The sequence below is a fragment of the Mobula hypostoma genome, chromosome 15 (assembly GCF_963921235.1).
Source record: "Mobula hypostoma chromosome 15, sMobHyp1.1, whole genome shotgun sequence".
Taxonomy (NCBI): Eukaryota; Metazoa; Chordata; class Chondrichthyes; order Myliobatiformes; family Myliobatidae; genus Mobula; species Mobula hypostoma.
The window spans coordinates 39,027,617-39,049,888 of NC_086111.1; positions in this window are offsets into that span (position 1 = coordinate 39,027,617).

The window sequence follows — 22,272 nt, forward strand, 5'->3', positions numbered from 1 at the left end:
ACTTCATCAAGCCTAGTAGAAAGAAAGAAAAAGGAGGACATTTTCAAACCTCGGGAACTGAAGGCATCGTCTTGAAAGCAGAGGTGATGAAAGGGGAGAAAAAGATGGCAACATTACAAGAGACCAAGTGGAGATGGTGTGGTTGAAGTAGTTGTGAGAGTTAGTGGGTTTATAGTATATGCCAGCACATAATTTGTCTCCTGAGATGGAGATAAAGAAATCCAGAAAAGGGAGAGAAGTTTCTGAAATGGTCCGAGTGAATTTGAGGGCAATGTGGAAGTTTGTAGCCAAGATGATAAAATTGCTGATTTCCACACAATTGCAGGAGGAATTTATCAATGTAGCAGAGACAGGGTTGGAGAAGGATACCAGAGCAAGTTTGGGACAAGACCTAGTCCATGTAGTTAACAAAAAGCCAGATGTTTCTAGAGCAATTGCAAATGCCGACACCTTTCATCAGTTGAAAATGAGAGGAATCAAAAGAGGAGCTCTTCAGGACAAGTAGGAACAATTCTTACTGGGTAAGAATCAATGTTCCAGAAAGAAGTGGAGGGCCCTCAGACCTTCCTGAGAGGGGAGAGGAATTGGGTTGTGTGTTATAAACTGAAATCATAGGTGTGCTCAAAAGGGGAGGGGATTCCATTCCTCCCATACCGAGTCAGGGACTGCCATCTCCCTTGGCTCCAAGACAGGCTAGCTGTACTGGTAACTGAGAAAATAAACTGTAAGGTTTACAATCAGCTCACCGTCCCATTGAATTACTCAGCTTCAACACAGAATGCTTATCATTGCCAGCCACCATGGCCATAACTTCTGGCTGTGGCCTCAGTCTATCAAGTAGTCTGACCTCTCATGATCAATGTATAAGATCTGATATTCATTCTTATTGAAGAAAGAAGTGCTTGGGAAAATAGAACTAAAATATAAATCATCAAATAATGCATCTTGCAATACATTAGCAGTTGTAGAAAGGATAAAAAATGTATGCTAAAGATTGATCATTCAGTTCTTTAAACTATATTCGCATTGCATGATGTGGGGACGCTCACTGGGGCATGAAAATGGAATATCCTGTGACTGGCCAGAACTATACATTCTTAAAGACAAGCATCCTGGAAAAACTCCTGCCATGGAATTTGCTGACATTGGATCATTCCCACAGTATGTGGGAAACATCACTGGAAAAATTGGACCATTCTACCTTTAGTGATTAATCAATCATACTGGAGACTTTCAGTACAGTAACCTTCACAATCATTTATATGGAATTTCTTTGAGGTTTCTTCTGAAAAATCTTTCTAGTGAGAATTCATTTGAGCTTATCCAAGGCCATCTGTGACACTGGATAGGAGTTTCACAATTGGAAACTTATGATCACATACAGCTTTATACTGGTGATCTGCTGACTTTTTTCTCCATTAAAAGAGTGGCTTGGTTCTTACTTGAGATGTGTTATTTAATCTGTGAAATTCACTCTTAAATCTCCAGGTGGCATTTCAAGAAAAAGCACTCCAATGTCAACTCAGTAATTCCTGGCTTCTTCCATATCAGCTGGAGTGGCTGATGGAAACGTGGTCCAAAACCCATTCCTCAATTTACGAAGTGCTTTCCATAAACACATTCATTTTATTCAATGAATAGTTGTTACTCAGAACAACAGGGCAAAATGCATTATGGTGATTTGCATTATGTGGATTTTAGTACATTGCATTCCTCTGCTGAAAGAGGACAAGTTCACCATTGCAAAAATCCATTAGTTGAATCTCTGTAAGCCAAAGAATTTCTCAAGGCTGACTAAAGTATCATCTGGGAAACTGGGTCAGTCGCAATTCATGGATATTGGCTTTGGCAAAGAATGACTTAAGATTATATTTTAACAAAAGATGATTGTAAAGTTTTAAATGCCATCTTGATGACAAAACTGAACAGTAGTAGCTCTACTGTATCTTTGTCAGTGCTGCTAATTATTTGCCATGCTTCCTTATATAGGTTTTGCCTTGTATAACTTTTATTGGTGGGGTGAATCATTCTGTGAATAAGTGTTAAAGCAATTCCAGTAGCAAAACTGCATGAACCATATTTACTTAGACAGAGCTGAGACTGTATTGTCATTTTGACACTAATTCTAATATTGATTATAAATTACTCAATTAAATCAAATGTTTTCCTGTAACTTGTAGAATAAATTGGTTGGGGAAAAGATAACAGATTCCGGGTGCTTTTCCTTAATAACTAAGTTCAAAGGAATACAAACAGTTTACTTTGGTGGGAGATTGGGTAGATTAGGAGGAAATTCGAAATAGTTAGCCTACCCTATTTGGTTGCTGTTGCTACTTGACATCCTAACAGAAGTAAAATGGTTTCCACAAGTCCTCAGCATCACTGCACAGAAAAAGTTAAGAGTGAAAATTGCAAAGAGCAAGATTACAGTCACCAAACTCTTATCGATGTGAAACTGGGCAATCACCTTGAAAAAAGATGGTCAAAGGATTTCAGAATTATTTATAATTGATTGCTGAAAGAAGTGAAGAATCTCTAATGTTAAACTGCATATTATTTTCATTCATCTCAAATGTTGATCAGGCCACTGTATTCAAAATGTAACGTTATTTATGGAAATATCAAATGGTATATGCACCCCCAAAGCCAAAAAGCTTCCACATCCTTGGCATCATATATGCATCAAATATCCATATATCACTACTAAAGATGGACTTGGGATCCATCTTCTGTTGAGTATAAACAAGTGCAACACACCTCAGGAATGATGCAATGTGTGCAAACAAGATTATTATAGATTTGTTACAGAGCAAGTAGACAAGATCATAAAAGTAACTAGTAGCATTCTTGACGCAATATGTAACTCAACATTGCATCAGATGGGGTAAAGGACCGAGTGAATGTTGGGTATTTGGAGTTTGAGGATACAGGTAAGTTGCACACATGATGTTGTTTAGTAAGCTTAGAGCACAGGGGTTAGGAATAACATATTAATGTGGATTGAGGATTGGTTCTCTGACAGAAAGAAAAGAATGGGAATGGATCTTCTTCAGCTTGACAGGCTGTGAAAATGGGGCAAGCACAGGGATCAATGTTTGATCCCCAGTTACTCAAGCTCTATATCAATGAGTAATCTGAAGGTACAAAATACATTCTTTCCAAGTTGCAGCTAATGCAAAACTAGCTGAGATTGTGAGTAGATTGGATGATGTAAAGAAGCTTCAAGCTAAACTGAGTGAGTGGACAATAACATGGCAGATAGAGCCATATAGTCATAGACTAATACAGCATGGATATAGGCCCTTCAGCCCAACTTGTCCATACTAACCACAATATGGTCCTAGCTAGCCCTAGTTGCCCATAATTCTCCAAGCCCTTCCTCTCTGTATACCTATACATATACCCACCTCAACCACTTCCTCTGGCAGCTTATTCCTGGTACTCACTATAATCTGTGTAGAGAAGTTACCCCTTGAGTCTCTTTTAAATCTCTTCTTTCTTATCTTGCATCTGTATCCTCTAGTTTGGGACTCCTTAACCCTGGGGTAATGACAAAGACCATCCACCTTATCAATACCCCTCATGGGATAGACCTCTATGAGATCACCCCTCTTTGTCCTATGCACTAAGGAAGAGCGATCCAGCATGGCCAATTGAGTCCCTTTGGTTCAGGCAGCATCACCATAAATCTCTTCTTCACCATCTCCAACTTAACGATACCTTTCCAACAACAGGGTAACCAAAACATGCATAATACGCCAAGGTTCTCGCCCAAAACGTCGACTATACATTTCTCCACAGATGCTGCCTGGCCTGCTGAGTTCCTCCAGCAATTTGTGTGTGTTGCTACCAACAACTTATAAAACTGCAACATGATGTCCCTACTCTTAAACTTGATGCTTCACTTATGAAGGCCAGCATGCCAAACGCCTTCTTCACTGTTCAGTCTATACGTGTGCCTGCGTTTAGTGGACTGTACTCCCAGACCCTTCTGTTCCATAACACTCGTCAGTACCCTGCTATTCACTGTACAGGGCCTACCCTGGTTTGAAAAGCAAAAATGCACAACCTCATACATATCCAAGTTGAAAACTGTATCTCAGACTACTCCCTATCTGATCAATATGTCTTCATAATTTATTGTAACCTGCTTCACTATTCGATAAGATCCACTAATTTAGTATCATCTGCAAACTTGTGAATCATGCCATGTATTTCCACATCAGGATTCTTTCCATAAATCATGAAAACAAAGGTCTCAACTCTGACAGCCCAGGGCATCCCTTTGGTCACAAGCCTCCAGCTGGCGAATTGACCTTCAGCTATCACTCTTTGCTTCCTATCATTGAGCCTATCCTGAAACCACCTTAACCACTCCCCCCGAATCCCACACCACCTAAACATCAAGATGAGCTTGCATGCAGGACCCTGTCAAAGGCCTTACGTCCACTGCCCTATTTTTATCTATCCCCTTAGTTACCACTTCGAAAAATGCCAAAAGTTTAATCAGACATGACCTCCCACGAACAAGACCATGTTGACTATTCCTGATCAGGCCATGTTTATCCAATTTCAGTCCTGGGAAAAGGCCTCTGACTATCCACACGATCAATGCCTCTCATCATCTTATACATCTCTATCAGGTCACCTCTCATCCTCTGTCGCTTCAAGGAGAAAAGGCCGAGTTCACTCAACCTATTCTCATAAGGCATGCTCCCCAATGCAGGCAACATCCTTGTAAATCTCCTCTGCACCCTTTGTGTAGTTTTCACATCCTTCCTGTAGTGAGGTGACCAGAACTGAGCACAGTACTCCAAGTGGGGTCTGACCAGGGTCCTATATAGCTGCAATATCACCTCTTGGCTCTTAAACTCAATCCCATGGTTGATAAAGGCCAATGCGCCGTATGCCTTCTTAATCACAGAATCAACCTGCACAGCATCTTTGAGTGTCTGATGGACTCAGACCCCAAGATACCCCTGATCCTCAAAACTGCCAAGAGTCTTACCATTAATATTATATTCTGCCATCATATTTGACCGACCAAAATGAACCACCTCACACTTATCTGGGTTGAACTCCATCTGCCACTTCTCAGCCCAGTTTTGCGTCTTATCGATGTCCCGCTCTAACTTCCGACAGCCCTCCACACTATCCACAGCACCCCCAACCTTTGTGTCATCAGCAAATTTACTACACCATCCCTCCACTTCCTCATCCAGGTCATTTATAAAAATCATGAAGAGAAGGCTGGTCCCAGAACAGATCCCTGAGGCACACCACTGGTCACCGACCTCCACGCAGAATATGACCCGTCTACAACCACTCTTTGCCTTCTGTGGGCAAGCCAATTCTGGATCTACAAAGCAAGGTCCCCTTGGATCCCATGCCTTCTTACTTTCTCAATAAGCCTAGTGTGGGTACTTTATCAAATGCCTGGCTGAATCCATATACACTACATCTACTGCTCTACCTTCATCAATATGTTTAGTCGAATCCTCAGAAAACTCAATGAGGTTCGTAAGGCATGACCTGCCTTTGACAAAGCCATGCTGACTATTCCTAATCATATTATGCCTCTCCAAATGTTCATGAATCCTGTTTATATTAATTTTATCCAGCTACCTAAATGCAGTATACACTTCTTTCTTGGCCTTGACCAGAGCCTTGATATCTCTTGCCAGGCAGGGTTCACTGAACTTGGTAAGTTACCCTTCATCCTAACAGGATATGATTCATTAAAAAGCCTTTCACTTGCCAACTGTTCCTTTCCCTTTAAATAGAGTTGCCCTGTCGACCCTGCCCAATGCCCAGTCCTGACAAAGGTTCTCGGCCTGAACTGTCAACTGTTTACTCTTTTCCATAGATGCTGTCGGGCCTGCTGAGTTCCTCCAGCATTTTGTGTGTGTTGCCTTCAAATTTAGTCCGAATTCAGTTCAGGACTTTAAAATGTGGACCTGTTCTCTTTTTCTATGACTTTTTAAAAACTTAAATATTTTAAATTCAAAACTAAAGCTGAGGTGTAATGTGGAACGATATAAAGTTATCCACTTTGGGGCACAGAATGGGAACCGGGAATACAGAGGTGTCTTACATGGCAAGATACTGGGCAACATTGATGTTTAAAGGACTTCAGATTCCCTTGTATACAAGTTACTGAAAGCTAACATGTAGATATGGCAAATAATTAGTAAGCAAATGATATGTTGTTTTTTAATACAAGAGGTTTGGCCTAAAGGAGCAGAGATGTCTTACTCCAATTTTACAAGGCCTTTCTGAGACTGCACATAGAGCAACGTGTGCAGTCCTGTACATCTTACCTAAAAGTGAAGATACTTGCTACAGAGGGAGTTCCGGGAAGACTAGTTCCTGGGATGGAGGGTTTACTGTACAAGATGAGATTGTGTTGACCAGGCCTGCATTCTCCAGAGTTTAGAAGAATGAGAGGAAATATTTGTGAAACATACAAAATTCATATAGGGTCTGATGGGTAGAATGTAGGGAAGACATTTTCCCTGACTGAAGAATCTAGAACCAGGCATCACACTTTCAGAATAAGGGGCAGGTCATGTACACTGTGATGAAGAGACATCTCTGCTTTTAGAGAATCTTTGGGATTCTCTAATTGGGAGAATTATGGAGACACAGTCACTGAGTTCATTTAAAACAGAGATTGATTCCCCTACTATCCTGAAATCAATTGAGGGACTTGTGGACAATACAGGAAAATGGCATTAAGAGAGAAGATCAATCCTGATTTTGATGAATAGTTGTGCAAGCTTAAAGGGCCACGTGGCCTTCTCCTGCACCTTGTTGTTATATATAAAGGTCATGGAGATAAGGTGGGATGAAGAAGGGCAAGACAATAATCTAATCAGCCATGATGCTGAATGATGATGCAGGTCTACAGAGCAGCATTGCTAACTTCTGCTATTTCTCATGCTGAAACAAATAAAGTGAAAATGTTACTAAGAGCAGAGTTTACTTCCTAGATTGTTCACCTATGAAAAGCTTTATGATATTCAGAATATCACAGCCAGCCCAGACCATTCTTGGCCTAATGGGAGGAATTGTGCCTCTGCTGTAAAAAGTTCTGCTTCCAAAGCCCGTTCTAGTGACTTGAGCTTGTAGTGGCTCAGTACTATACGGAAGATGTGACAATAAACAACAAATATGGAAGAGTATTACCATTGTCCTGACTAATGATTAAAACTGAACAGCTAATGCTATCTCATTATAGTTTGTGGGAACATACTATGTTTGTCAAAGTTGCTTACTTAGCTTAATGAGAAAAAGACTAAGGAGCTGGTGGTAGACCTGAGGAGAGCTAAGGCACCGGTGACCCCTGTTTCCATCCAGGGGGTCAGTGTGGACATGGTGGAGGATTACAAATACCTGGGGATACGAATTGACAATAAACTGAACTGGTAAAGAACACTGAAGCTGGCTACAAGAAGGGTCAGGGCTGTCTCTATTTCCTGAGGAGAGTGAGGTCCTTTAACATCTGTCGGACGATGCTGAGGATGTTCTACGAGTCTGTGGTGGCCAGTGCGATCATGTTTGCTGTTGTGTGCTGGGGCAGCAGGCTGAGGGTAGCAGATACCAACAGAATCAACAAACTCATTCGTAAGGCCAGTGATGTTGTGGGGATGGAACTGGACTCTCTGATGGTGGTGTCTGAAAAGAGGATGCTGTCCAAGTTGCATGCCATCTTGGACAATGTCTCCCATCCGCTACATAATGTACTGGTTGGGCACAGGAGTACATTCAGCCAGAGACTCATTACACCGAGATGCAACACAGAGCGTCGTAGGAAGTCATTTCCGTCTGTGGCCATCAAACTTTACAACTCCTCCCTTGGAGGGTCAGACACCCTGAGCCAATAGGCTGGTCCTGGACTTATTTCCTGGCATAATTTACATATTACTATTTAATTATTTATGGTTTTATTACTATTTAATTAGTTATGGTGCAACTGTAACGAAAACCAATTTCCCCGGGATCAATAAAGTATGACTATACTATGTTCAATTTCCTTCCCTGCAACAGCAATTATTCTTTAAAGTACCTCATTGGTCCTAAAGCACTTTGAGATGTCAGGGAAGAATCTATAAGAAAGGATTGATTTTTTCTAAGCACTACATACATTTGACTTCAATAAGATCAGAAATCAAATGGTTCTGTAGTGTGGGAAGTCAATCGTTCTTCTGGAGTACATGAACTTTCATACTTGTTGCTTTAAGTGCAAACACCAACCATTAAATTACTCTGCATTGTGATAATTTGTGCACCTGTTCCAAGCTTAGAAAGTTTGGCAAATGAAGTCTTTTATAGTAAGCTGGCAATGGCTGGCCTAACACAACCAACCCAAGCACATCCACTCCATTTTTACTAACCTCAGAGCCACTGTTCTTCATTCAAAGTGTACAGCTTAGGTCTTCAGTCTGTTCACAGGACATCAGAAAATCTGTCGGAAGTCACAAGAGGTCATTTAAATGCCTAATAGAAATATTACTGCCCTTAAATTATGTAATCCAACTGTTTATTAAAATCTTTGAATAACTTCAATTGCTGGATTTTTGGAGACCCAGTTGGTTCTATGACTAATACAGCAATTGAACAGTTACTTATTTTACAGTTGTTGCTAATATGATAATAGCACACTTCTGTTTATTTTCACTAGATTAAATGTTTATTGACTTTTATTTTCAATGCTCATATGAATGTTAACTTTAAAACTAATTCACATTAAGAAAGGTGTTTGAGTTCTGAGGCAAGCACGTAATTAAGCCTTCGAATTGGCTCTCTTTGTGTTTTTGGAGTTATTTTAAATGAAACATTCATGGACTATGCTAGTGTGCATTATACTAGTCAACAACATCGCACCCATTCTAGTGCAGGATTACAGGAATTGTCTTCCATCTGTAATAGCTGGTACTCAGACAAAGGAGAAAGACAAACTTCTCAGTCATGATCTTCTATATGGGTTAACTAACTTGCAACTCACCAGAAGTGTTTATAAAATCATATTTCCATGTGCCAGCTCTCTGACTCCTGTTCTGTTAACCACCCCCTTCTGCTCCTTCCTCACAGCCCTGTAATTGTCTCCTTTACAACTATTTACATAAATTCTTTCATGGTCACGTCAAAATTCACTTCCACTATCATTCTGTATCTTAATAATTCACTACATAGATACAATTTCCTCATCTATATGTAAGAAATGAATGAGCTACAAGTCTGAATTCAATACATGACATATGCTGAAATAGTTGGTACTTATCCCAAAAGGCTAGTTCAATGAATCTACAACATGCCATCAAAGAAATGAAGTTTAGAGGTAGGGTACAAGGTGATAAGAGACTAAATTATCATGCTTCGTGCTACCAGTCAAGAGATTGTAGGCAATTACTTTTCCTAAAACTTAACGGGTCAAAACCCATGTACTGGTCTGGTTTTTACCTTGTGGACATTTATGATGCTAAATGCAAGGCGCATTGCTTTGTCCAAATACTTACTCTCAAGGTTTTGTGTCAAAATAAATCTGCAGGTATTAGTGAGTTATAAAGGAATATTTAATATATTTGAATCTACTGCCATAATCAAGCCAGAGAATTCTTGCAGTCTCAGATGAATGTGCCAGTCTGATGAGGCACATGGGGATCTTTATATTGCCTGGGACCTGCAAGTCAATTACCACTCTATGATTCTATTAGAGATAATTAGCTACAAAAGTAATGGAGACCAAGAAGACACAAATATTTAGACTGAAAAATTTTTGTCATGAATGTATTAACCAATTCACTTTTAGAGCGAATTGAACCTGATGTATTTTAAAATGAATTTTAATTCTGTTCCACTGAAATATGTTGCAATGAGCTGGTTTGCATTCTTCTGTCTTTAACATTCTCATGAAGTAGGACATTGTCCCCAGATCTTGGCTAAGTTTTAAGCCAACCTGTGAAATAAACCACCAGACCCACTTGAGCAAATTGGCACTCTCTCGCGGTTGGAAGCAAGCTGCAATGTAGAAATTGATAGCTGCAGTTACCTTCACACATGTGCAAGTAATGAAGTTGAAACGAGTGTGGATAATTACATACCAGCATTCAGAATATGACAGGTGCCAAAAGTGATGTTTCTTCTGAGAATGAACCAGACTCAAGGGAGAGTTCTTGTCAGTACCTAACTCTGAAGGTTTCTCTTTCTCCAGTTCCACTTTATCTGCTGTTGCAATACCACAGTGACCACGTTCACATGCAATGTAGCTGTCCTCACATATTTAATTCCTTCTAGAGTTACTGGCTCACTCTGATGAGTCCATTCATGATCACGTATCAGAGGGTGCGGTAACAATATTGTCTTAATAAGCTAACAGCCTCGCTTGTTTTATAAACTTTCAGTACTTGGTTTAATCAACTATTATTTAGTAATCCATTTCAACTGAGGTAATGACAAGGTGAAAACTCTAAATCTACAGCAGCTTTGAAAAAGTCACATTACTACCACGGTCAATCAGCACACTCTAAGCATATTTATCACACTCAAGAAGATTCCACAATTGCTCTGAAGAACATGCAGTGACTTCCTTCCATAACCTCCCAAAAAAAACTTGACAAAGGAATAGATTAATGACAGCTAATTTGCAGTGATGGCCAGCGCTTCCAAAATGGAATTTGGCTCTATGCCAAACATCCACCAAACACAGCCAAGATTAGAAAATAATGTTGGGTTTAATACTAGTGTCTTTAGATGAACTTTAGTGTTCCTGTTTCATATTTTCTAATTAATCAGGTTCGAAGGACAAAACTACCATTTACAAAAGTCAAAAATTTAATTTTGAAGTATCCAATCTTATACACTTTTTGAAAATATTCACCTTGGCTCATGCAACAGTTTAACTGGGTTGCTTTGCTCTTGCACCTTTCAGTAGTGTGTTCTGGGGATTGTGATTGAACTAGTTCACTAAGTCTTCTTAAAATGCAAAGGCAATTTGCTGCCTACATTTTTTAAGGAAATCAACAGAAAATGCAAATACAGATCAGTTGTAGTGCACCCTATTTTCTTTTGCTTTAAGTCAACTCTTCTTGGTGAAACCATACAAAAGCTTCATTCCTGCTCAAAAATATAAACTGGACGTTTTCTGGAATCTTACTTCCCTCTTGTAGATTTCCATCTAGCTTCGAGAAAATACAACTCAATAAAGAAGAATTCAAAACATGATTCCGACACTCAGGGTAGTGTTAAATTAATGCTGTTAAAAGCTTTTACTAGACTCTGTGGTAAGTGATTTTATAAATATGCTCCTCAGCATATCTGCCAACAGTTTTAAGAATAAAAATATTGGTGGGATTTATTTTTTCACTTTAATGAGCTATAAATAACATGGTATTAATAGGGTTTACAACCTTTACCTTTACTTTCGTAATGAAACAATTTTATCATTAATTTGGATGAAATCATTTTTTAAGTTAATTTTCACTGGTACATCAATATATAAAATCATTACAGAAACTCCATAAACAAAACCTGGATTCATAAATAAGTGCCAAGAAATGCAATGTAATTGCAAATGCTGCATTACTGAATTACTGATATGTATAGGATCTTTGCTCAGTGGCAAACTATTGCCAAACAAATCATACATATTTGTCTCATGGGCAAAGCATAACCATTAGGAAAATTATATAGTACCACAATCCCAATGAAAAATGGCAGCACAAATTATAGGGGACCATTTTTATTGATTAGCTAAGTAAATGCCTGTTAAGTATAATTTAAATGCCTATCCACACAGATTGGGCTATGATTGAACTTTTGTAGAAGATGTTAAACAGACACACATTGGAATGCTCAGTGCTCAGTGGTAATGTACACAATTCATAGTAATACTATAGTAGGCTCTAAAATGCCCAACCTTTCAGGACTTGTATGAATAGCCTTCAAAACTCTCTGGCATTTATGTCAAGGCTCTTATGTCCCATAAGAATTTTTTTTCCACAGTTTACTCACACAAGAGGTTGTTTCTGTCTCAGCAACTGAAAAATTACAATAAAGAAACTCACATTCCTTTTAAATTTTCAACAAAAAAAACAAATGACTCAAACCCAAAGTTATTTGTTGGTAAATTGAAATGAACTTTGAGTATGATTAATTTAGCCCCTGCCTTTGACAAAAATATGGTCTGAAGTTACACAAAGATGGTATCTGATACAGTAGATTCTTTATTCCGGAGATTGTCTAAGCTAATGTTCTAACCTCCAAGGAATGCTCTTGAGCTAGCATTTAATTTTCACTTACAGTTTTATGGTATGAAATGAAATGGTATAACAATGTAATGCTACAATGCCCCCTCCTCCATAGTTTACACACAGTTCATTACATTTATACTGCAGCTTTTTAATTATACTTTATACCGTACCATTGTTAAGCAACTGACACAGTCTTATCAGCCGAGTGGCATTCATATTTATGCATCATCAAGTATTCCCTCTTAATGAAGCTTGACAAGCTGCTTAATTCAAAGTATATAATATTTATTATGTACTTTTACATTTTTAAAACACTTTGTTTGCAAGAACAGCAGATTTTTGTGCCTTCTATATAAATTTTTCTACAATTCAACAGAGAAATCCAATGTGCAGAGCTGACAATGTGAAATATTAATAATATGAAGCAATCTCTGCTCATTATTAACAGCTTTTGATTTCTTTAATTAAATGGACAAATGTTAATTTGTCATTTGAAAAAGATTCCCTTGCATTCTGGGAAGTTTACTATTAAAATTAAATCGTGCTGGGCACTGGCCTTAGCAAAACCAGCACCTAATGAAAATTCCACAATATAAAATTACAGTTTGAGCCTCATGGCTTTTTGGCATTGGAATTTAGTTCACCCTAATAGACAGTTCCCTGTAGGGTCTGGAGACTCAGGGCATATATCTGCCTTTCTCGGCCCGTACTGCACTGGCACGGGCATCCCCTTGCAAATCATGGAGTAGCAGTGGATGGAGTTGCCTTTAGGTGCTTGGTGTGAAAGATTCTTGAATAAAAGGGCAGCCGGGGAAGTAGAGAAGCAGAAAATAATTCCGAATAACTTATATGATCTTGTGCATTGTAATTGACTTAAGGAACAATTTATGTCATGAACAAATAGAAAATAAGATTTCAAGATGCTATAGAAAATATTGGATTTTAATTCACTGTAGCTGGCAAACGAATGGCACTCTCAGTTACATAGACATTTCCTTATTTAATTTCCACAGAACTATTGCACTGCAATTTTCTGTATTTAGTGATCTAAATGGCAGCCACATAGCCATGGTATTTAAAAAATTAGGAATCTGATAGAATATTCCCTCCATTGGCCAGATGCGAAATCATTGAGGTGCTGTGGGTTTCAAACTTGTGATTTCATGTTGAGAGTTGGTATTGACATTGTATTGTTATATGTACAAAGATATAGCAAAAAAACTTAGTTTTGCAAGGCTTCAAGACAGATAATTTCAGAACATAAGTACGTTGAGGTATTACAAGGAAAGCAATAACAGATTGCAAAATATAATGTTACAGTTAATGAGAAGGAGAAAGAGGTTTGTCATCTAGTATTGGTGCCACGAAGGCCAGTGGCCAATTGTAGTTTAATTTTAACAGTAAACTTTCCAGAATACGAAGTATTCTTTTGTTTGCATGCAGCATCCGAATTAAGAAAGTCAGCTAGAATATTGAATTCAATTTCAAAACTGGTACAGAAAGCATAATAAATTAGGGAGAGAAGAGCTAGACATGGAGTAAAAAGACTTGAGAGCAATTCACCAATAGCAATCAAAAACTGAAGGAATGAGATATTAACCTATGTAAAGCTTGTAAACTTTAGTACCAGTGAGAGCATTTTACAGTAATGAGGACTTATTACAGTACACCATAAAGAATGGATAAACCCTAAACTCCTGAAGCATGTTTAGTCTGTAGCTAAGTTGTAAGTACAGGAATTTCAGACCAGGCAATACCTTTGAATTGTGAACGAGGTGGCAAGATGCTATTTGCACGGATGGCAGCACATCTGGGTCACCTGATTCAAGAATTCTGTATTTAATGCTCAGTTGCTATTCACTTGTGCACATAAATAACAAAGCCCGACATTAGCTTCATTGTTGCCGTTTGACAATAAATCCTTTATGTTCCATGATATTGTGTAATAATATGATTAAAGTGCATTTAAAAGGATAAGAAAACTTCTTTATATCACTAGCTGAGTATTAGATTCAAAATTTTTTTTCAAGATTCCTAAATGCAATTTTATGGCTCTTCAAGATATATTTTCTACCTTTGATAACATATAGTTTAATCCACAGCCATTTAACATAGTGACAATAAGTTGAAATCAAGCCCTGCTGAATATAGTAGCAAATAATTCACTCTGTCAAAGCTAGTACTGTAATTCCATGCAAACTCATCACCAAACTCTAAAAACTGGCAGTCAATGCCTCTCTCTGCAACTGGATCAACAGAACTCAGTCGGTAAGGATCGGCAACAGCACCTTTCTGATATTCCACAAGGGTGAATCCTCAGCCTCCTGTTAACTCACTGAGCACACGTGATTGTGTGGCCAGAATTTGCTCTCATTCCATTTATAAGTTTGCAGATAATACCACTGTAGTGGGCCGTATCTCAAATAAAGATGAGTCAGAATACAAGAAGGAGATAGAGAGTTTAGTACCATGATATCATGACAACAACCTTTCCCTCAATGTCAGCAAAACAGAAAAAACTGGTCAATAGCTTCAGGAAGGGGCCGGTGCATATGCTCGTGCCGACATCAATGGTGCTGAGCTCAGGAGAGTTGAGTGCAACAAGCTCCTAAGTGCTAACGTCACTATGAGACTGTCCTGGTCCAACCACATCGATGCCACGGCCAAGAAAGCTCACCGGCATCACCACTACTTCGAGAGGCTAAGGGATGTCCCCTTTGGCACTCACGATCAAGAATCCTTTCTGGATACAGCAGGGCCTGGTATGACCATTCCTCTTCCCATAGAAACTGCAGGGAGCCGTGGACGCAGCTCGGCACATTACAGAAACCATTCTCCCCTCCAGAAACTCTGTCTACACTCTTCCCTGCCTCAGTATGGCAGCCAGCAATAATCATAGATATTACCCACCATGGACACACTCTTATCTTCCTCCCCATTGAGCAGAAGATACAAGAGCCTGCAACCAGACTCAAGGACAGTCCCTATATCACTGTTACAAGAGTATTGAATCAACTCCTTCTATGATAAGATGGACCTTTGAGCTCAGAATCTAACTCGTTATGATTTTAAACCTTATTGTTTACCTGCCCTACACTTTCCCGGCAGCTGGTACACTTTATTCTGAATTCTGTCATTGTTTCAACTGGTACCACCTCAATAAACTGTGTAGCGAATGAACTGAACCAAGCGTTTCACTATACGTCAGCACATACGACAGTAACCAACCAATTCCAATTCTAATTAAAACAATATATTCTTTCATTTGGTTGTTCAAGAGAAATTTCATTAAACCATATTCTGTTTGTGGGTTGTTTTTTAAAAATTTAAATATGGTAGGACTGGAAAGCTGTCCTTCCAGTTCAGTCAGCTTTACCTAATTGTATGACATCTCCAAATTAGCTGGAGTGACAGATACAACAAGGAGCTTAATCAGGTGCCATGTGTGACAGGGTCAGTTGTAAGAGGGTGAGAATGTGAGCTCTTGATCAGCCACCTGCATTTAAAAGTAGTTTTCATTTTAAGATATATTTTTGAGCAGATTGAGAGAGGTAGAGTTACAGTATCGGGGATCCTCCCACTGCTGGCGATCCTGTCAATAACAATGTAAAGTTAAAAATTTATTGTTCCAATAAAGACTGTAATTTCGTATAATGTCCTACTGATGTTTATAAGTGACTGCAGTTTGTGATACTATAATTCTTCAGTGAATTATAACCTTTAATTCTGCATGTAGCTACAGTATTATTATTTCACACATGTAGAGGATGTAAAACATGAAGAAAAGGCCCAAAGAGGGAACAAAAGAAATATTATTTGTGGTACATGTGATGGATTTGGGTTTTCAGAAGGCTTTCAATGAAGTTCCTCACGGACTTTCAAGACCTTGGTGAACGTGGGCGGAGCACGTGGGAAGGGAGAATATACTTGGAAACAAATAGTAGTAGTCCAATCACAAACAAGAGAAAATCTGCAGATACCCGAAATCCAAGCAACACACATAAAGTGCTGGAGACTGGCTTTTTTCCATAGATGCTGCCTGGCCTGCTGAGTTCCTCCAGCATTTTGTGTGTGTTGTTTGGAGATCTGTGACCACCGGTACTCTGCAAGGATTGGTGCTGGGACCTCTGTAGTTTGTTATATATATCAACATTTGGATGAAAATATGGATAGGTGGATTAGTAAATTTGTGGATTGATAGGGTTGTGGACAGTGTAAAGGACAATGAAGGAAAGCAGCAGGATAGAGATCAGTTACAAATATGGGCAGAGAAGTGGCAGATGGATCTTAATCCAGGCAAGTGTGAGGTGTCCACTTTGGGTGGTCAAATGAAAGGAGAAAGTACACAGTTAATGGTGGGCCCTGTAAGAGCATTGAAATGCAGAGGGATTTCTGAAAGTGATTATGCAAGTGGACACAGTGATAAAGAAGGCAAATGGCATGCTTGCTTTCATTGGTAGGGATGTTGAGTAGAAGAGGAAGGAAGTCATGCTGCACATATAGAAAACTTTAGACAGACTGCACTTGGGGGTATTGCATGTACTACCTCAGTACACTGTGTTCTGTGCACTCCATTATAGGAAGGATGTGGAAACTGTGGTGAAGATGCAGAAGAGGTTTAATTAAAGGGTATGAGCTTCAATTAAAGGATATGAGCTTTAATGTTGGACAGACTTGGAGTTTTCTCCTTAGAGCGTCAAAGGCTGAGGGAAGACATAAGAGGCTTAGATATTCCAGGGAGTCAGAATCTTTTCCCTAGACAGCTTATCAAATGCCGGAGGACATGCTTTTAGGGTTAGAAGGGGAAAGTATGTTCTATGTTTGACTGAGACGTTGCTTTCTCCCAGATATAGCATTCAGTGCCGAATGCTTCTAAATTCATAGGGTGGACTGAACTGCTGGTTTGGAAATGTCCAAAGGAGGAGATATGTATTTCGTGATAAACCCTTGGTGGTGCTCCGATGCAGTGGTTTTGTCAAACTTGTGTCTCCTGACCTTGAGCATGTAACTGTCCACTCAACCTAGGATGTTCTCCATAATCCTGACTGCAGTTTACATACCACCAGCAGCCAACTATGATCAAACTCTTGAGATACTGCATAACGTTATCTTCAAACAGTCCATCCTGATGCATTTCAAATCATAGTTAGGGACTTTAATCAGGCTTGTTTGAAGAAAACCTGGCACAATTACCACCAGCATATAACCTGTAGCACCAGAGGTCTCAACACACTAGACCACTGTAATAATAAGATAAGGAATGGCTACTGTACCATGCCCAGATGGCATCTTGGTAAATCTGATCACCTGGCATTCCTTCAGAGGGAGGATCTGTCTTGGGGCCAGCACATAAGTGCAATCGCAAAGAAAGCAAGGCACCTCTACTTCTTTGGCATGACATCTAAAACTTTGACAAACTTCTCTAGATGTGTGGTGGAGTGTATATTGACTGGCTGCATCACAGCCTGGTATGGAATCACCAATGCCCTTGATTGGAAAACCCTACAAAAAGTAATTGGTACAGCATAGTCCATCTTGGGTAAAGTTCTTCGCACCATTAATGACATATACACGAAGTATTGCCGCAGGAAAGCAACAGCCATCATCAGTGACCCCCACCACTCAGATCATGCTGTCTTCTCACTCCTGCTGTCAGGAAGAAGGTACAGGAGCCTCAGGACTCACATCACTGTTCAGGAACAGTTATTACCCCTCGAACATCAGACTCCTGAACCAAATGGGATAACTTCACTTACCCCATCGTCAAAATGTTCCACAACCTAAAGACTCACTTTCAAGGGCTCCTTATTTGATGTTCACAAAATTTATTATTTATTTATTTACTATTATTATTTCTTCCCATGATGGCAGTGGTGAGGAGGTAGAGGAGAAGAGGAAGGTCAAATGGCCAGCAATGGCAGATGAGAAGGCTTGGCATGTATTTGATGAGGATATCAGTATGATGTTGGAAAAAGCGCTCAGGGGAACATCAAAGAGAAAGTTGGAAGTGATGGGCGATATGATTTACGATGTTGGAAAGTCCAGGTTTGGCTTGGTTGAGTTGAAGAAAGCAAAGCCTACACAGCAACCAAGCAGGTGCCAGAAGGCTCATGCTATCCATTCGATGTAGGCTGCCATGGGTTTATTGTGTTCACTTTCCAGAAGTGGCTGCGTGACCTTGGCTTCACTAGAAGAGAGATCAAGTCAACCAGCTGGGCTGCAGCTGAGGCAGCAGAGAAAGGATCAGCATGGGTGTGGACCAAGTATGTCCAGAAGGGCAGATAGTCGGACAGTGTCTTGCAAACCCTTCAGTAGTTGCATAGACACCTGAAGAGCAGACTATCTGTTGGATGGAAGTGACCAACAACTCTGATAGAGGCAGATGCCAAGTTTTTAAGCTCACCAGTGGGAGGTGGTGCTTTAGCACTGCTGGCCCACCACCTCGAGGGAGTCTTGATCATAAGCGGGCCGAAACTCCTGAAGACAGGTGGCAGATCAACTAATGATCCCACTGGTGATAGCACAGGACAGTTAACATCTTAGTCCACATGTATTTTGAATTCAATTCTTTGTATCTTTTTTTATTTGCAGTTTTCATGCTGATTGAACACTCAAGTTGGTGAGGTCTTTCATTGATTCTATTACGGTTGTTATTCTATCATGGATTTATTGAGGATGTCTGTAGGAGAAATGAATCTCAGGGTTGTATATGGTGACATATATGCACAGTACTTTAGTAATAAATTTACTTTGAACTTTATAAGGGTCATGTGAAGAGCAAGATTTTTATGCAGAGAGTGGTACATGCTTGAAGTAGGCTGCCAGGGTTAGTAGTGGTATCAGGAAGATTGGTGGGATTTAAGAAGCTTTTAGATAGAAACATCAATATGAAGTGAATGGAGTGATTGGGATGATGCACAGAAGGACACTTAGTACAATTTGACATCAAGATCAGTGCAACATTATGGGCCAAATAGTTTGTCCAGTGCTATGCTGTTCTATATTTTTATTAAATGGACCCTTCTCAGATTGTTAGAATAGGTTACTAATGTGGAATTACAGGAGTAGTTGCTTAGGCTCCAACTATTTTAATATAACTTTTCAAATTTTAAACAACATGAAAGTAAGTTGGAATTATGGATAGTGAGGAGAATGCATGGAAGCTTCTAGAAATGTTAGTTGAGTGAGCGGCAACAACATGGTGAAATACAATGTGGAGAAAGTGCGAGGATAGAATTTAAAAATGGTCGGAGGCTGGGAAATGTCACACAAAATGATATTGATATCCATGCAGTCAGTGGCAGCAAATATGGAAGTGCTGAAGGCAGTGAGAAAGGAACATATACACAATCCTGTTTTGCAATAGGGATTGAGTACAAAAGCAATTATATCTTACTGGAACTATTTATAATCTTGGTAAGATTACCCTTGCAATATTGTGTACCATTTGTGTCTCCTTACCTGAAGAAAAATGTGCTAGCTAAGAAAGGAATTCAGAAAAAAATATGATGGGGTGCTTCCTAGAATATCAGTTCTATCATACAGGGAGAAATTGAATAGGCTAGGAATATATTCTGTATAGTTTAAGAGAATACAATGTGACCTCATTGAGACATATAAAATATATAGACGGCTCAAGGGTTGGATGTAAGAGTTTAGGCAGCTAGATTCTGGTTCACAGTCTCAAAATTAGGGATATATTGTTTAGGGTTTAAAGGAGAAGAAACAGATAAGTCTTTGGAATTCTCTACCTGGGAGTGCCATGACTTCAAAACGGAAATCATCAGATTTCTGGATATTAGAAAAATCAGGGGATATAAAGTGATAGGTAAGGAAAATATTGAGGTAAAAGATTAGCCACGATCTTGTTGAATGGCAGAACATACTTGAGGGGCCAACTGGTCTACTCTTGTGTTTTATATCCTTATAAAACTCAATTATAATTAATTGTATATTTCCATGATTAGTAAGCTTATGAAGTATGCTGCCTACTTAAGATTTCATTCTTTGTAAAATCCGATATGTAATAGATCTTAAATTAGATACCTCCAAAATAATGCTTCTACGTTTCTTCAAAAAACTGTAAAACTCATCAAGAGTACCAAACCTTTTTCATAAAGATGATATAAATAATGTAACATATTAAGTTAACTATTTTTGGTGATAATACATATGCAAGATACAACTGAAGGCTAAATTGGTAAATTGGTGGTATAATCAAGTCAAGTCACTTTTTATTGTCATTTCGACCATAACTGCTGGTACAGTACACAGTAAAAACGAGACAACGTTTTTCAGGACCATGGTGCTACATGAAACAATACAAGAACTACACTGAACTACATAAAACAACACAAAAACTACACTAGACTACTGACCTACCCAGGACTGCATAAAGTGCACAAAACAGTGCAGGCATTACAATAAATAATAAATAATAAACAAGACAATAGGCACAGTAGAGGGCAGTAGGTTGGTGTCAGTCCAGGCTCTGGGTATTGAGGAGTCTGATGGCTTGGGGGAAGAAACTGTTACGTCGTCTGGCTGTGAGAGCCTGAATGCTTCGGTGCCTTTTGCCAGATGGTTGGAGGGAGAAGAGTTTGGTATGAGGGGTGCGTGGGGTCCTTCATAATGCTGTTTGCTTTGCGGATGCAGCATGTGGTGTAAATGTGTGTAATGGCGGGAAGAGAGATCCCGATGATCTTCTCAGCTGACCACGTTATCCGCTACAGGGTCTTGCGATCCGAGATGGTACAATTTCTGAACCAGGCAGTGATGCAGCTGCTCAGGATGCTCTCAATACAACCTCTGTAGAATGTGGTGAGGATGGGGCTGGGGTGGTGTGGGAGATGAAATTTTCTCAGCCTTTGCAGAAAGTAGAGATGCTGCTGGGCTTTCTTTGCTATGGAGCTGGTGTTGAGGGACCAGATGAGATTCTCCACCAAGTGAACATCAAGAAATTTGGTGCTCTTAATGATCTCTATAGAGGAGTTGTCGATATTCAGTGGAGAGTGGTCGCTCCGTGCCCTCCTGAAGTCAACAACCATCTCTTTTGTTTTGTTCACATTCAGAGCCAGGTTGTTGGCTCTGCACTAGTCCGTTAGCCGCTGCACCTCCCCTCTGTATGTTGACTCATCGTTTTTGCTGATGAGACCCACCACGGTCATGTTATCGGTGAACTTGATGATGTGATTCGAGCTGTGTATTGCAGTGCAGTCATGGGTCAGCAGAGTGAACAGCAGTGGACTGAGTACACAGCCCTGGGGGGCCCCGGTGCTCAGTGTGATGGTGTTGGAGATGCTGCTTCCAATCCGGACTGACTGAGGTCTCCCAGTCAAGAAGTCTAGGACCCAGATGCAGAGGGAGGTGTTCAGGCCCAGTAGGCTCAGCTTTCCAATCAGGTTCTGAGGAATGATTGTGTTGAATGTTGAACTGAAGTCTATGAACAGCATTTGAGCGTACGTGTCTCAAATACATTAGAGGTTTTCAAGAGACATTTGGGTAGGCACATGGATATAGGGAATCTGGAGGGATATACATGTTTTGTAGGTAGGAGGGATTAGTGTTTGGGTGTTCTTGATCTCCTTTTTAGCTGGTTCGGCTGAATGTCCTGTTCCTGTGCTTACTCTTCAATGTTCAGTGTTCTATAGGAATATCACTCATTTCTTGGTCACATGGGACTGATATGTTATAGCGAATACCTAATGAGAATTAATTACAGAAACAGAGTACATACTACATACAGAATACATACTGCGCAAGCAACCCAGCCCAGTGCTTCGTCCCACACATCATTTGGAAAATATCTCTTCATCAACAATTAAAACAAAAAAGTGAAAATATTATATACCCTACTTAGCATTGTACCATGTCCCAAGGCACTTTATGGTAGAGTTATATATCCATACATTGTATTTATAGACAGAAAAATATTTTGTGTGTATACATATATAATATATAACATGCACAAATATTTTATATATAACTATATATACATATATTTATATATGTACATATATAT